Source organism: Pyxicephalus adspersus, chromosome 1 (genome assembly GCF_032062135.1).
Source record: "Pyxicephalus adspersus chromosome 1, UCB_Pads_2.0, whole genome shotgun sequence".
NCBI lineage: Eukaryota > Metazoa > Chordata > Amphibia > Anura > Pyxicephalidae > Pyxicephalus > Pyxicephalus adspersus.
In genome coordinates this window covers 33,311,082-33,325,722 of record NC_092858.1, presented here as the reverse complement: position 1 = coordinate 33,325,722, position 14,641 = coordinate 33,311,082, and the positions used below count along the sequence as shown (strand labels likewise).

Below are 14,641 nucleotides of genomic sequence, written 5' to 3'. Positions count from 1 at the left end.
CTGTAACCACGGGGTCACTGCATAGAAACGTGTTGCCCTGTGGTACAGTTTGCTTTGGCTCTAGAAGCATTTATCCTCACAAGTCTGACAGGACCCCCTAAAACCCCCTCCCATGGTGCCTCCAATAATGTCGCCGTTTTTCGAACACCTCCCACTTTTCTGTAAATTAAAAAAAGAATTTCACTTGGAACGAGCAATCATTTGAACTTTCGCAGCGGCTTTTCCTGTACATTTGCACAAGCGCCGAGTGTATAGAGACGCACACGCACGGGGACTTGGAAGTCTCGCACACATGTGTTTGTGTACACAGGAATGTTGTGCAGGCCTCTCCAGAAGGATGGTCATATAATGACTAAAATTACATTGCCTGGAATGGCACAGCCAAAAGAGAGAGGAGAGTGAGGGGGGGCAATACATTTTCCGTGCTTTCCACTGAAATTCATTCTGTGGTTTGTGAGGAGAAAAAAAATGTGCTTTATATTTTGTGAGTGGAGTCACATGACCCGGCGGGTTATGAATAGCAGATTGTAATGAGTTGGTAGTGTAAGTAGGAGAGGAGGCGAGAGAGCACACATACACACCACATACACACACACATTCACACACTGATACACACATCCAGTGTCACACCGAGGCGGCCAGGTACGTGTGGAGAGGACACCGGACAAGGTGAGCGTCCTGTCACTGGGGGGGGGGGGGTATTGTTTTGCTTTAGGGGACTTTACAGGGAGGAGGGAAGACTTCTCATCTCAGGAAGTTAGAAGAAACTTTTTTTTTTCGTTCTCGTTCATTAATTGAAGCCGGCTGGTGCCCCGTGCTCTCCCTCCCAGCATTTTTCTGCACCCCCCCCCGGTCACTAGTTGCCCTGTGACACCGCCGGCCGGGGCATTCCCTGACACGTTGTCATGGTATTTGTCTGACAAAGGGCAGAGGTCACGGCTGTCATCTCCTGCCTGGGATCTGTGCTCCTTCATTTTCCTTCATCTTCTCCTTTAACTTTTCCACATTAACTTTTTTAAAGGCACAAAACAGTGGTTTTGTTAAGTTGATCAGTGGCTAGATTTAGGAATTATCCAATCGCCTGATTACCAATCAATACAAAATATTGCTTCTGTTTCTTTGCCATTAAAAATCACCAAAACGTCTTACCAAGCGGGCGATCGGTAAACGATCACAGGCGGCCGCACTACCCAGCCTATCAATGGGCAGAAATGTTTTATTTTTTGCGGTTTGCTGGCATTGCTTCTCCTGATCTTCACTTTGAATTTCTTTGAATTTTCCACGCTTCCTTTGTATCCGTCAATCAAGTTCTTAACACAAGGTACAATTTTGTCCTGCAAACCCAGCAGCTTTTTCTGCATTTTTTCCATCACTTTTTCTATAGAAGCCATAACCGCCTGGCATTGACCCTTTCTGTGCCTGGCTGCTGCTGCAATTTCTGATGATATATCTACGTATTTATATTTATATATGTAACAATTTTATTTCCTCTTTGGCATTTACCTTAATGATCCGTTTACCCGTAGGATTGTTTGGGCCGGTATGCATTATGTCTTCTTTCCCAATCCTCCAGCTTGCATAACATGGTGTCATTAACACTTTACCTACCAGATCCTGGCAGTGCCAAGGTGTCTTTTCCTCATTGCGGTATACAATAAGCCAATGTTTGCTCACTTTTTTCTGTGCCATCCCAGGTATGGCTTGTGGCAGTGCCATAGATGGAGTTGGTATAAATGATATGAACCACTTTTGGATCTATTATCCTAAGCAAAAAAATTAATAAAATCTGTACGGCATTTTGCATTTGCACGCAATAAGTAGTGATCAGGTAGAAGTGATGAGGACTGGCTACCTATTAACCCCTGAATGATGCCAGTGAAGTGTCAGTGCAGTGCCCCCCATGACCAGCAGGAGTCTTTGGTGCCATTCATTATTTTCCTGCATGCTTTCATATTTTTATTGGGAAAGAAGTTTGGAGCAAAAGGGTGGAGGGGTAGGGGGTGGAAGGAGGTGAGATGAGGTGAACTCAGAGGAGGGGTTGGCAGCATGGTAATAAAAACATCACCCCTTTCCTGCACCGCCTCTTGCCCCCCTGGAGCTGTCTCTGACTGCGGCTCTGTGATTTTGTGTGTGGTACCGCGGGAGGATGATGGTAAAGGGAGGGAGTTTGGGGAAGAGCGGAGTAGTGACGCTGTGATGTGGTTAAGTAACCACAGCATTGGTTTCTATGTTGAAGACACTTAGGTTGTGGGGAGCGTGTGATTGAGTTGCTGGATTGCTCTGTCCTGGGGTGATGCTTCAAAGCAGCAAATTATTCATGTGTGGCTCCTCTGGCTGAACATTATGATTTTTTAAAAACATGGAGTAGTCACTGCTGACTCACGGTACTTTTGGGTGAATACTAAGCTTCCATGTGCATATGAATAATGTGTATATGAATATTGTGCTGAGATTCCAATGGCTTCCATTATTGGTTGGTTGGTACTGAAAAGGCCGTTCATGGTTAGTCTTGGATTGAGTAGCGAATGACTAAAAGAGTAAGAGGAAATCACCTTCAGGTAGAAAATAACCTCTCTTAGACACCCCAGGAAGGATCCCCAATGGAAGATTTCCCCTATATCTGTGTCAGTAACAACTCAAAATATTAGCGGTTTCTTTGTTTTCAGTCCCAGTGGTCACCAGGACCAGGATGTGATGGTGAATCCTCTCAGCAGGGACACAATGACAATCAAACCCTGATATTAAATGTTCTGACCCCTGTCCCACATTTTTATTAATGTTTAGGGTTTAGTTACAATTTATTGTTGGTGGGTTTACCTTTGAACTTTTTGACACTTTAAATCATTGACGTGCCTACAGTACAATTAGGGTTTCCATAAGCCCCATCATACAGAAGTTCCAGATCCTCTGATTTGTAGTGTTTTGTAAAATTTGTGTTTGTTGAAACTCATGTTGTCATGATTTTATTGGATATTATTGTTTTACTTAGTATTGGCCATTTGGTATTGTTATTAGTTTTCAGGTTGTCAGGTAATCACATGGCATTCTGAACATCTTGTATTGTGTATATGGACATACTATCCATATAGTTCAGTCATAACATTGTGTATGGACCAACATTACAGCCAAACAGACAACCAAGGATCTGCTTCAGCTTTGCCCATAGAGCTTTCCATCAGATTGGTGTTAGGAGGTTGTGTTAGTTTTACCATTTGTCCTTCTTAAACTCATCAGTAAAACAAACCTGTTGAGATTCTTTCAGATTCCAAGAACTGTATCCATTTCTAAACATGGAATTTATCTAATAATCCACAGTTAGATATCAGTTACAAACTAAATGTTTTAGTTGTTCTCTGCAATCTTTTATTTACTTGAATACCCATCTTCCTCTGTACAGAAGATGAACCCACCAACATTAAACGCATTAACACAGTGAAATCTACAGCAATGTTGTCTGTCTTCCCTGATGGACTGCAGAGCATCTCCTTTTTTAATTTTCAAGAGAAACTCAAACTTACCGTAGGTGTGAAATGTGAATGACAGGGAAGAACAAAGACGGGTGACACAGAACACACCTGGAAGAATAACAACAGAACCAGAAGAATGGAGGCTGTCATTGCTGACTGGTTATTGAACTGAAAGTGCTGGTTTCCTGTCCATCATGCTAAGTCATTGGACTCAGCACTTTCTAAATCACAGTTCTAGAACATCAATCAGCAGCTGTGACTTTTGGCTCCGTTCACACTGGCTATGAAGTTGCAGTGCATTTACCGTTTCCTTGTGTGAAGGAACCGCTGCCCCTTGTGAGACGTACACATTGCTTCTCCTAGCAGCATCTCCATAATGAATGAATATGTGTAACAGGGAGCTTTACTAGTACCTCTAACTTCTGCCAGCTGTCAAATGCACAGACGCTGTTTTTTTTAAGGACTAGTGTTGCAGTGTGAGTGACTGAGCGGCTGGCAAGGTGCCAGCTGCAGGGAGCCGTGTGAGATCACTTGATCAGGTCTGAATTTTCCTTTACTTTTCCTGATCCACGTGCTTGTTCTCCGTCAATTAGTTTCAATCACTTAATTTTATGGTAACAATACTTTCAAAAGAAAGAAGTTATTAAAGAGATCCAAAAGGGTCATAGAAATAAAATTCTGATAGGAATTCTAGGCATCTTCTATTGTACATCATTCTCCTGTGGCTCCATAGCTGTTTCTTACATATTTTCCACTCTATCCAAATAGTTTTGGCAGAAAATATACTTTTAAGTAAAATTTTAATATATTTGCTTATTCCCAGACCTAAGCTAATCCCACCTAACCCTCCAAAGATATGTCCATAGATCTGAAGTCCAGTGGTTCTCCCCTTTGATATACATCCTGCACTACATTAGTTGTGCTTCCAATTATAACCCCAAAGACTTCTACATGGCCGTCCCTGCTCTCTTTAGGAAAAAGTCTATGGTAGTCTGTGGGGCTGAGGTACTGAAGATCTATGGCAGCACTGAATGTAAAGTAACGGATCCCGAGTCCTTCAGATCTTGTTAAGTTTACTGTGACTATGTTGGTGGGGGAGTGGGTTAGCTTAGGTCAGGGAAACGAGACAAATGTAATAACTGTAAATAATATAAAAGTGCATGTATCCTTTAAGAGGCAATGTGGTGCTAGTAGGGATCACCTCCTAAACAGTTCATCAACACTAGTCTACAAAGAAAACGTGCAAAATTAGACTCCCACAAGTTGGCTATGGGGGTCCTCAGTCACTGACTTTTATCCGAAACAAGCTAAAAATGTTTTGAACTCTGCCATTTTGTGCAGAATGCTTTCATTCTTTACAAGGAGCACGTGGCATCTACATATTTGTGAGCAGACAAAAGATTGTGGCAAGAATAGGCTCCACAGGCAATAAAATAAAAATTCTAAAAACAGCGGTTGGGTCGGACTAATTCTGCTGCCACAGCACTGCTAAGCATTGACTTTTTATTTATTTCTCTATTTTCAGAGTGGATTATGTAAGCATATTTAAGCTGAATTAACTTTTTTAAAAATATACAGTCTAACATATGGGAATAGTTTATTTTGTCCAGAAAGTATGTATTGTCTGCATATTTATATTTCAGCATACATTGTTGCCATAAGTCTTGTGCTGGAATAAGTTTGGATGTGTCTGGAATGTATTGAAATGCTGCAATGATGGCAGGCGCAACACTCTCAGACGTCTTGTACAGAAGGTGTTATATTGGATACATGTCCACTGGTCAGATGTGTGGTACTTTCCTACCTGCCTAACGCCTGAGTTCTATTACTATTATAACTGCGTTATTAACATCATTGTTGTGTATTTGAATGTGTATTGATGCGTCAAAAAAACAGGCAAGGCTTGCTAATGCATCACACAGCTGTATACCAGCACCTTTCAGAAAAATGTCTAACCTGTGCGATGTGTTAAACACATAAAGCTCAAAGATCCCCCAGGGTTTAAGGTTAGGGATTGGGTTAAGCTTAGATTTAGGGGTTAGAGCCAGGGTTGCTAGGGGTTCCTTAAGCCATGAACAAATTGTGCCTCTTAGGTCAGTTTAAGTGACACCAATGATTTTTTTTGGCTATCTGTAAGTGTGTCATTTTTCCCACTTACCAGCAAAGTAAGAGGAATTCTTCCTACTATACTAATATACTGTGAGCCGTGGATATAATCATTTTAAAAAAAGGTTCCCTTATTTCAAGGATTCCCTGGGTTAGACTATAGTTTGGGTAAAATATTAGTGTTAAAGTTATAGTTGGGGTAAAGTTATATGTTAATAGTTATGTTTTAGCATAACAATGTCTGTGATAGGGATGCACTCCTTACAGCAAACAGACCTTGTAATAGAAGAAGTGTGCTCTAAGTGACAACCATGGATGGTGCCTGTTCCTATGTTGCCTTGAGGAAGTGACCCTTATATTGCCCCGAAACTTTGGCTCTTCAACATGTTGTGACAGAGCTTTTATAGTAAACCAAGAATCCTGTACTTTGGAGTGCTGGTGACTTTTTCTTCAGTTTACATCTTTTACCCCAGGTTATGTTTAAGGCTACGTACACACTTTCATTTTTTGTCATTGGAAACAATCTTTCCAACAACAAAAGACTGAAAGATGCATGAATGAGCGCTGTACATACAACACTGTTTTGCTCTATGGAGAGGGGAGGGGGAAGAACGACAGAGCGGCACCGCGCTGCACCCTCTCTCCCCTTGTATTACAATCGTTCCTGGATAAATCGGATGAGCGCTGTACATCTAGCTGCTGTTATCTAGCAGGCACCATATAGTTTATATTACTGAACCACCAGTGATCACAGACTGTAAAAAATCCTTGTGATTATCTGGGAGTTTTACATGTCTCCGCTTTTTATATCTGTCAAAATGTTTGTAATGCTTTGAACGAAACCCTTTTACATCTTAATTCAGTGGTCAGTTCAGTTTGGAATATGATATTATGCAGATTTTAGGTAGGGCTATGGATTATGTCAGATTTAGATATGAATGCTATTTATAGATTTGTGTTATTTTAGGTATATTTGATTATATGATCTACAAAAAATCTACACCTTGTTTATTGTGTTATAGCTATAGATAGTGATACATTGGGCCTGATTTATTAAAGCTCTCCATGACTGAAGAAGATAGACTATCATTGGAGAACCTGTGAGATCCAATGTTTCCAATCTTGGACAGTTAATTCTAAGTTTGCTGGATCACCCAGGTTCTCCCACCTCCTAGCTTTCTTGAATCCTGCTCTTTGCCTACAGTACTTTACTTCCACTTGCAATCTGAATTAGAAAAAATGATGAGTTTGGCAGTCACAAACACAATTATGATAAAGATTTATAATTACTGTATTATAGCTGGTCTTGTTATACCACCAACAGTTTATTCATGTATCTGGTGCACACGTTCCTCTTAGTGGTGTTGGAAAATCGCATGGGCCAGGTAACCAGTGTGGCTACATTTTTGTAGCCATTTTGGGGTGGTTGTAGAAGCACTTTGAATTTTGCATTTGACACCTTATTGCCCTACCTACCTACCTACCTTTATCCTGAGGTAATGTAATCTATATAAAAACACAATTTTCCTTGTTTCACAATACAAAGTGATAGAATCAGCTATCTTTCCTGGCCTTGCATTGCTTACTATTAGTTCATCAGCGTGGTTTGTGTTTGAATCACAGGCGGCACACCTCCAGGTCAGTACAGGCTTCCAGGGCGCCAGGTAAAGTAATTTAATTTAACCCTTTCAAGCACTCATTAGTGAAAGTGACTCTGTTCCTACAAGTAATGATGGTGTGACAAATCAGTTTTAGCAGAGGGGAAATGTGGACCTTATTTTGCACTTCAGTGTATACCATGTGCATGACCTGTGATTTGCATAGCCAAGTTCTTACAGTCAGCAAATTTTCTTGACCAAATGTCTTTATTTTGAATTGGGGCCACAGACACAGATGTCTATGTTTGTAGTTTCGTCAGATTTTTGTTTCAGGTTTTATGTTGTGTGCTGTCCCGTGTTTACATGGATTTTTCTGTGCACGTTGACAAACATTTTTAGTGCTTTTTGAAAGAGGGCTTGGTGATTCAAGGGTGTTTCCTTGTTCTTAATGGCAGGAAAACACATAAAAACACAATAAAACACAATACATATGTGTTTCCATGCATCGCCACAGACTTGTCTCTTGTGCACAAAAAGTGCATAAAAAATTATATACTAACAGTACCACACTAATGTGAATGATCTCTAGCAAGCATTTTAACATGATATGATGTGTGTGTAAAAATGTAATAATGTAAATGGACCCTAAAACCATAAAATATCTATCAAATAAAACTGCTTAAGACATTTGGATCCAATAGGACATTAATGTTTGCATAGACAAGTACATATATGATATGTATCATGTGAAAGCACATGTCAGCATGTTTAACAAACATTCCTAGCACCTGAAAAAAATAAAACCCAGCAACATACTTGTTGCCCCTCACTGGCTGAGCATGACCTCTGTGCTCTGAGGGTTTCCATTGGCAGCTCAATGATCATCAGCTAAACATAACACTCTTAATAGATACATAAATACAGTCTTCTACAGGTTTGTCCTGGAGCATTTAATTTAAATGCTGAGCCCCAGCCCCTTCCACCTCTAAAGCCGCCATGTTGCTCCTTTAATGTAATTGTGGTCATTACTGACAATTTGGAATGGTCATTCACCTTGGATTCGGTGATTGTTTTCACATGAAGTTTTTACAGAAGATAATTTCTGCTTTTACGTATGCTTAATGGCCAGGTTAGGGTAAATACGTAGGTTTGTAACAGTTTTACTTGATTTGTATGCCTTGAGACGCTCAAAAGAAATAGATGAATACTTTCTACATTATGGAGTGGCTTTTGCTGCTGATTCTGGGATTGGGTGATGAGCACCTAATGTCTATAGTATCACATCAAGAAAATTGTGATGGCATTTAATTTAGAAATGTATAAATGTCCCCCATGATATAAACTTCACCATTAAAACATGGACAATTATTAAACCTTGCTGGAGCAACAGTTCGATGGAACTTGTGTGTGTTTTGTGCCCGTATTTGGCGCGTTGCATTAAAAAACAATAGGAGGCGGCTGGGATTTGCCCAGACATTCGGGTTTGTTTGCCTCATTATGACTTTGTCTCATATTGTCAGTGTCTTGTTTTTTAGTCGATTTTAAAGTAGCAATGTAATTTTCCTTTTCCACTTACAAATTATTTACACCAAATCAATGCATCATGCCTTTTTATACAGAAAGACATTGCAAAAAGCACAGATGACACGAAAAGTCTGACAACCCACAGTGACTAATGTCAGTATTGTGCAATTAGTGAAACTCACATTTTTATTGATTGCATTGTTTATTACACATCATTATTTTTTGTTATTATATAAACTTGAGATTTCTTAAGTTTATTTTTTATTTAATGCTGCGTGGTTGATTCATATAAATGAAGAAATGTAAGTGGTTGGAATATATGAGCAAAGCAGACAGTTCACACTTCTGGTTGATGTCAGACTGCCAGATTCTGTAAAAAGTGTGCAAGTACTGGTATAAAGTATACGCTCTTGTCTTTGTTACATTTAAGTGTGTCTGTGTGTGGGGGTTATGCAAGTTGTTGGGTAGATGGTTAGAGCAGATGTGATTTGGTGGCCTCCAGAGGTTGTTAGGGTTTCCTTGAGCAATTTGTGACTCTCAGGTCAGATTAAGTGACCCCAAAGATCTTTTTGGCTACCTGTAAGGGTGACATTCTTCCCACTGGCCAGTAATGTAAGAGGCATTCTACCTACTGACCACCACACTAATGTACTGTGACTTATGGATATAGTAATATTAGTATTTGGTTTCCCAAGACCTAAACGTTATTTCAAGGGTTCCCCTATAGTAAAAAAGATTCTAGGCTAAAGAACACTGTTTGACAAACTGCCCCGGACAGACAGAGAGCTCTAGTCTGACAACCAATGTAAAGGGAGTAAAAGACTTGACCATGGCCACTTGCAGGGCAGGAAAAATAATAATGCTAACAATGCATGTGACTGAGCATTTCAGTTTCTATTTTTCCTAATTGATTAAAGTAAATCTATTAGCAATCCAACCCTTTTCATCCTGACATACATTGGCTGGATGTGTTAGGCTGGCAGCTTTAACACACATGGATATTCGCAGTTAATGCAGCAAGTTGGGCCACATTTTGTCACATCTGGGTTGTGTATGGGGTTAATAACAAAGACAAAGAGATTGGAAAATGTTGTAAAAATTAAAGCGACTAAAAATAATGAGGCTGTCACCGCACATGTGTCTGATAGGAGTGTTGGCCAAGTTGGGGCCTTTGCTTTGCATGATTTGAAGAAAGATCTCTCACTGCCTCTCGCTCTTGTTGAAAGAACTGATTTTCTATGGTCACCCTTGCTGTTTGGACTCCTTAATCCTGTGCAGATGTGGGACAAGATGTCTCTTAGAATTTAGAATTTAAGTCAGGAATTTTTCTTTTTAGATAATTTAAACCTTTATATTAAAATGTATGCATTTTGCTCTTTTTGTCTGCTAACATTGGAAGCATTAGGTATTATATGTTTTATAAAAAAAATGAGTACAGAACAGTGGATGTTTATAAAACATCTCAAGGCTGGAGAGGATACATTTTATCAGTATATCTGGGTGATCCAGCAAACCTGGATTTCTTAAAAGTCATTTGCTTTTTGTTAGCAAATGTTTTCAATCCTGTACCAGATCCATTTCAGGTTTGCTGGATCACCCAGCTTCACTGATGAAAGTGTATCTTCTCCAGTCTTGGAGAGCTTTAATAAATCGGGCCCAAAGAATGAGCATTGACACAATAGGACATAGAGTATTACTAGCAGAGCAGTGCAGAATATTATTGGACAGAATGAATGTACAGCCAGGGGATTATTGCTGCAGTGCTGCAGGACAAGGGACAGTTTAAATGGCATTAGAACCATTAACAAAACAACTAACAAAGAAAAACAGAATCGTGTGCAGTATTCATAACCTGCTGGGTCGCAGAGGAAATGTAGTGAAACAAGGGCTTATCACGTGTTCTATTCCTGTCTAACAGCAAACTATTTTTGGAGATCTTTTTCAAGTATATTTTGAACTTTTGCCCCTGTTATATTGACAAGTATGAATGTATACCAGTGTTCACATATTGTAAACATTAGGAAGATAACTCACAATGACTTGATGTAGATACATTATAGATTTCTATTCAGTATTTTGTCATATAGTTTGCTGTAAAAAAATAATTAAATATGCAAAAGCTTCATTGGCTCAATACAGAGCAGCCTTTCTCAACCTTTTAATATTGGGGAATCTTTGAAATGTCTTTTCGGGTCTTCAGGGAACCCCTTCTATATTTACCACTCTTAGAGATAGCCACAAAGGTCATTGGTGTTAGTTAAACTGACCAGAGAGGCACAAACTGCTCAAGAAACCTCCAGCAACCTCATATGGAATATTTCATTGGGTGTACCAATAAGACTTGTGTCTACACTAGAGACTGGGTAGGAGAGTCTGATTTTACTCCAGCATCTCTCCGCTGGTTCAGGGCTGGCATCGGATGTGCCAAAATGGTGTGGGAAACATCCAGACAGTTTGTAGAGGTGGTTGAGTCTATGGGCCTGATTTATTGAAGCTTTCCTAGGCTGGAGAGGATACACTTTCATCAGTGGAATAGATCTGGTCCAGGATTCAAAACATTTGCTAGCAAATATCAAATGACTTTGAAGCAATCCATTCCTGATTTACTGGATCACACAGCTTCTCTAATGAAAGTGTATCGTCTCCAGCCTTGGAAAGCTTTAAATAATTATTAAATCATGCTCTATATTTGGGGAGAATGTTGCTAATGACAAGAAGAAGCAGTGCTACAAATTATGGGGTACTATAGTAGAAGGAGACAGTTGCCTGTGAAATCTATGAGGTGCCAAGCATCTAATCCCCCTTCCCCTTGCTGTAGGTGTGAAGGGAAGTAAAACGGGTATCTGCTCTCTGTTGCATTAGTACCTAATCTGTCTCTGACAGTTTTTTTTGTATGACCTTAGTTTTACTGTAAAGAAACCTAAGCTGAGCCAAGAGACATGGGACGATTGGATCCCCCTGTGTATATGTTTTTATAAGTTTGATATTTCTGTCTGAGTCCTATATCTTTCTTAAGGTTTTCCCCCAGTATCTGCTAACCTGTTCAGAGAGTTCATGTCGTCTGAAGTTGTTGCAGCAGCTGTTTTTGGGGAAAAGTATGAAATTCATTTCCATTCAGAAGCACTCTTGGTTTGAGATGAGTTTCTTAAGTTTGTCCAGTTTCACTATTATAATGTAGGTTTATGAAGGCTGAACTCATGTTACAAATGTCCTATTATTGCAAAAAAATCAGTGACATCAGGAAGATGCGGAGCTGAGTAAAGCTGCTTAACACACTGTAGTCCTTAATGGGGAGAATCCATGCAATATAGCATGAGCAGTGCTTAACAATAAAATATGAAGCATGAGAAGGCAAGTGTTCACAATAACAGCTTGCATTTCCAATGTAGCACCTTACTCAATATTTTCCATGTATTGATTTGTACCCAAAGTAGTCATACAATAAATGACACAGTTTTGTCATTCCTAATAATTGGAAAGTAAGTTTCTTAAGAACTCCCTGTGTTTCTCCTCATCACCAAATCATAATTAGTCATTTTAACAGGGTTTTCATCTTGGGGTGCATTTGGCCTGTAAAATTACATTATATTCCTTGGCTGGGTCACCCCCAGTAGATCCCATGGGCCTGATTTATTAAAGCTCTCCAAGGCTGGGGAGCATAAACTTTTATCAGTGAAGCTGGGTGATCCAGCAAACCTGGAATAGATTTCTTTAAAGTAATTGGCTACCAAATGTTTTAAATCTTGGACCAGATTCATTTTAACTGGATTACTCAGTTTTACTGAAACAAATGTGTATCCTCTCTAGCCTTTGAGAGCTTTAATAAATCAGGCCCAATGACTTATTCATAATGGATCTTCTACTTGGTATCCATTGCCAGCAAGTTACAGTAAATCTTTAAATAGAGAGGAAATCACCACAGTTTGCAGAGATTTCCTCTCACATCCTGTTGCATCTCTTGGATAGGAAATGATAACAAATCTCCCCAACAGGACACAGATAGCTAAAACAAACTGACAAGGGTTTTAGCCTTTTGCCTTTCAATTAAAAATAAAGTCTTGGCTAAAGGTCATTAAGCTATAATACAGCTTGTTCTTGTTTAGCATGATAACCCTGAGACTGTCCCCTGCTTTAAATGATTTAGGATGTTTCTTGGACCAATACACCTGCAGTTTGGCTAATGACTGTTTGGTCATTTTAAAACTTTGTCATACTGGCCATACTCAGGTCAAATAGACTGAGCAGTGCATTTGATAGTTTGGACAAAACTGATCAATATTGAGTCTGAAAAAAAAAGAATGGTACATAAAAGTTTTCTGTAGTCCATACAAATATCTGATATGTTTTTCCATTGTATTCTGTATGATTGACACAATACATTTATAGGTAACAAGATGATCAAATTGAACAACCATTAAACTAAAGTTGCTTTTTGTATGGCAGGTTTTAGCTTCTATATTTTAAAAGTTCACACATTAAAGTTCAAACTGACACACCTCTTATATCACTGACACATACTGCTGACTGCCAGTGGAAGTAATATAAATATAAGGGAAATCTAAATACAATCAGTGAATGCTTCTGCCTTTTCACCTGTGGTAATAGCAGTGTACAGCGTGACAAAAGAAGTTTTCTCTGCCCATCATGAGTTTGAACAATTAAAGTGTTGCAGGCTTGCATTGCGTCATGGCCGCTGAACCTATTATCCTGGTTTAAATCTACAAAGTTGTGACATGCTGAGGATTAGGAGTGGTTACGTTCATGAGGAAAATGTCAGGTGTCTTACCTTTACAAAAAAGAATTAGCATTAATTTGATTTTTTCTTTAAAACTCTGTGCACGTGGTTACTATAAATACACATTTGCAATAATCTATTTTTTTCTGCTGCTGTTCAGAGTAACTTGGTTGAAAACATTACTTTTCTCCATTGCTGAACAAGATGGTCATCTACTCACCCAGCCTGCTATATGGAGTATGAAGCAGCGTCAGCTTTTCCTGGTGGAAGGTGATGGTGGTGGTAGGGGTTGGGGGTTGCCATTTTCTTAACTTCTTTTAGTAATCTAGAGCAGCCATTCTTTTCCTAGGGTTTCTCCAGAGGCTGCTCAGGGTTCTTCGAGCTTTGGCTGATTGACCTTCCATGTGATGGTGACCTCTTAGTTTGTGGCCAATGCCACTTGGCAGAGACAGCCATGATACCGATTTTTAGCTTTTTGTAAGGGTGGCATTCTGACCACCACTGTTTGGAGGCCAACATTCTACTGACCACAAATGTAAGAAGGGTTCCTCAGGGGTACAAAGGTTGAGAAAAACTGATCTAGACAGTGCTAGGCTGAGAGCACTGTGCAGTAAAATAACATTTGCATCGCTTTTTTCCAGTGTTTTCCAGTGTTATAGAACATTAAAGGACAAGTTGGAAGGATTTATTATAGCAGTATTAAAACATGTATGTAAATGTGAATTACCAAAGAATAATAGAGTTATAAATATATAAATAGAACTGAACATTGATGTTTTTTTTCACATTAGTTTAGCTTTAATGTGTCACCATTGTGATGTCTAATACAGAACAAAGTTGTTTGATAAGTTCCTTAAAACTCTTTATTTAAAATGGGATTTTAAAAATCTTTGCTTTTTTTTGCTTTGCTTTGTTTTTACTTGCCAATGCAACCGATTTGTTGTGTCTGCCAAGTCATTTTGTGTTGTCTGATTGAATGACACATACATAGTGAGTTGTCCCTGGAGTGCCATTTGGCTCACCTTTAGGTGCTGCATAGAGGTCACAGAGTCAAGGCATTAGGAATTAGGTCAATGAATGAAGCTCTGTTATGATGCTAATAGGTTATAATTATAATTTGGACGTTCAGGAAAACATTCCCCACCCTCTTGGTCCATGAATACAGGATGTCTATGTAAGTGCAGGACATCCCATCCCCATGGCAGTTTTTC

The 14,641-nt window shown here is 39.3% G+C and overlaps 1 protein-coding gene across 2 annotated transcripts in view; it reads left to right on the top strand.

The window, feature by feature from the left end:
* Positions 1 to 561: 561 nt before the first annotated feature.
* The window catches only part of RARG (retinoic acid receptor gamma), a 131,865-nt gene continuing 117,785 nt past the window's right edge, over positions 562 to 14,641 (top strand). For both annotated transcript variants that reach the window (XM_072405870.1, XM_072405853.1), the window contains exon 1: positions 562 to 669. The gene's annotated coding sequence lies outside the window, so the exon portion shown is untranslated. The remainder of the gene's footprint in view (positions 670 to 14,641) is intronic.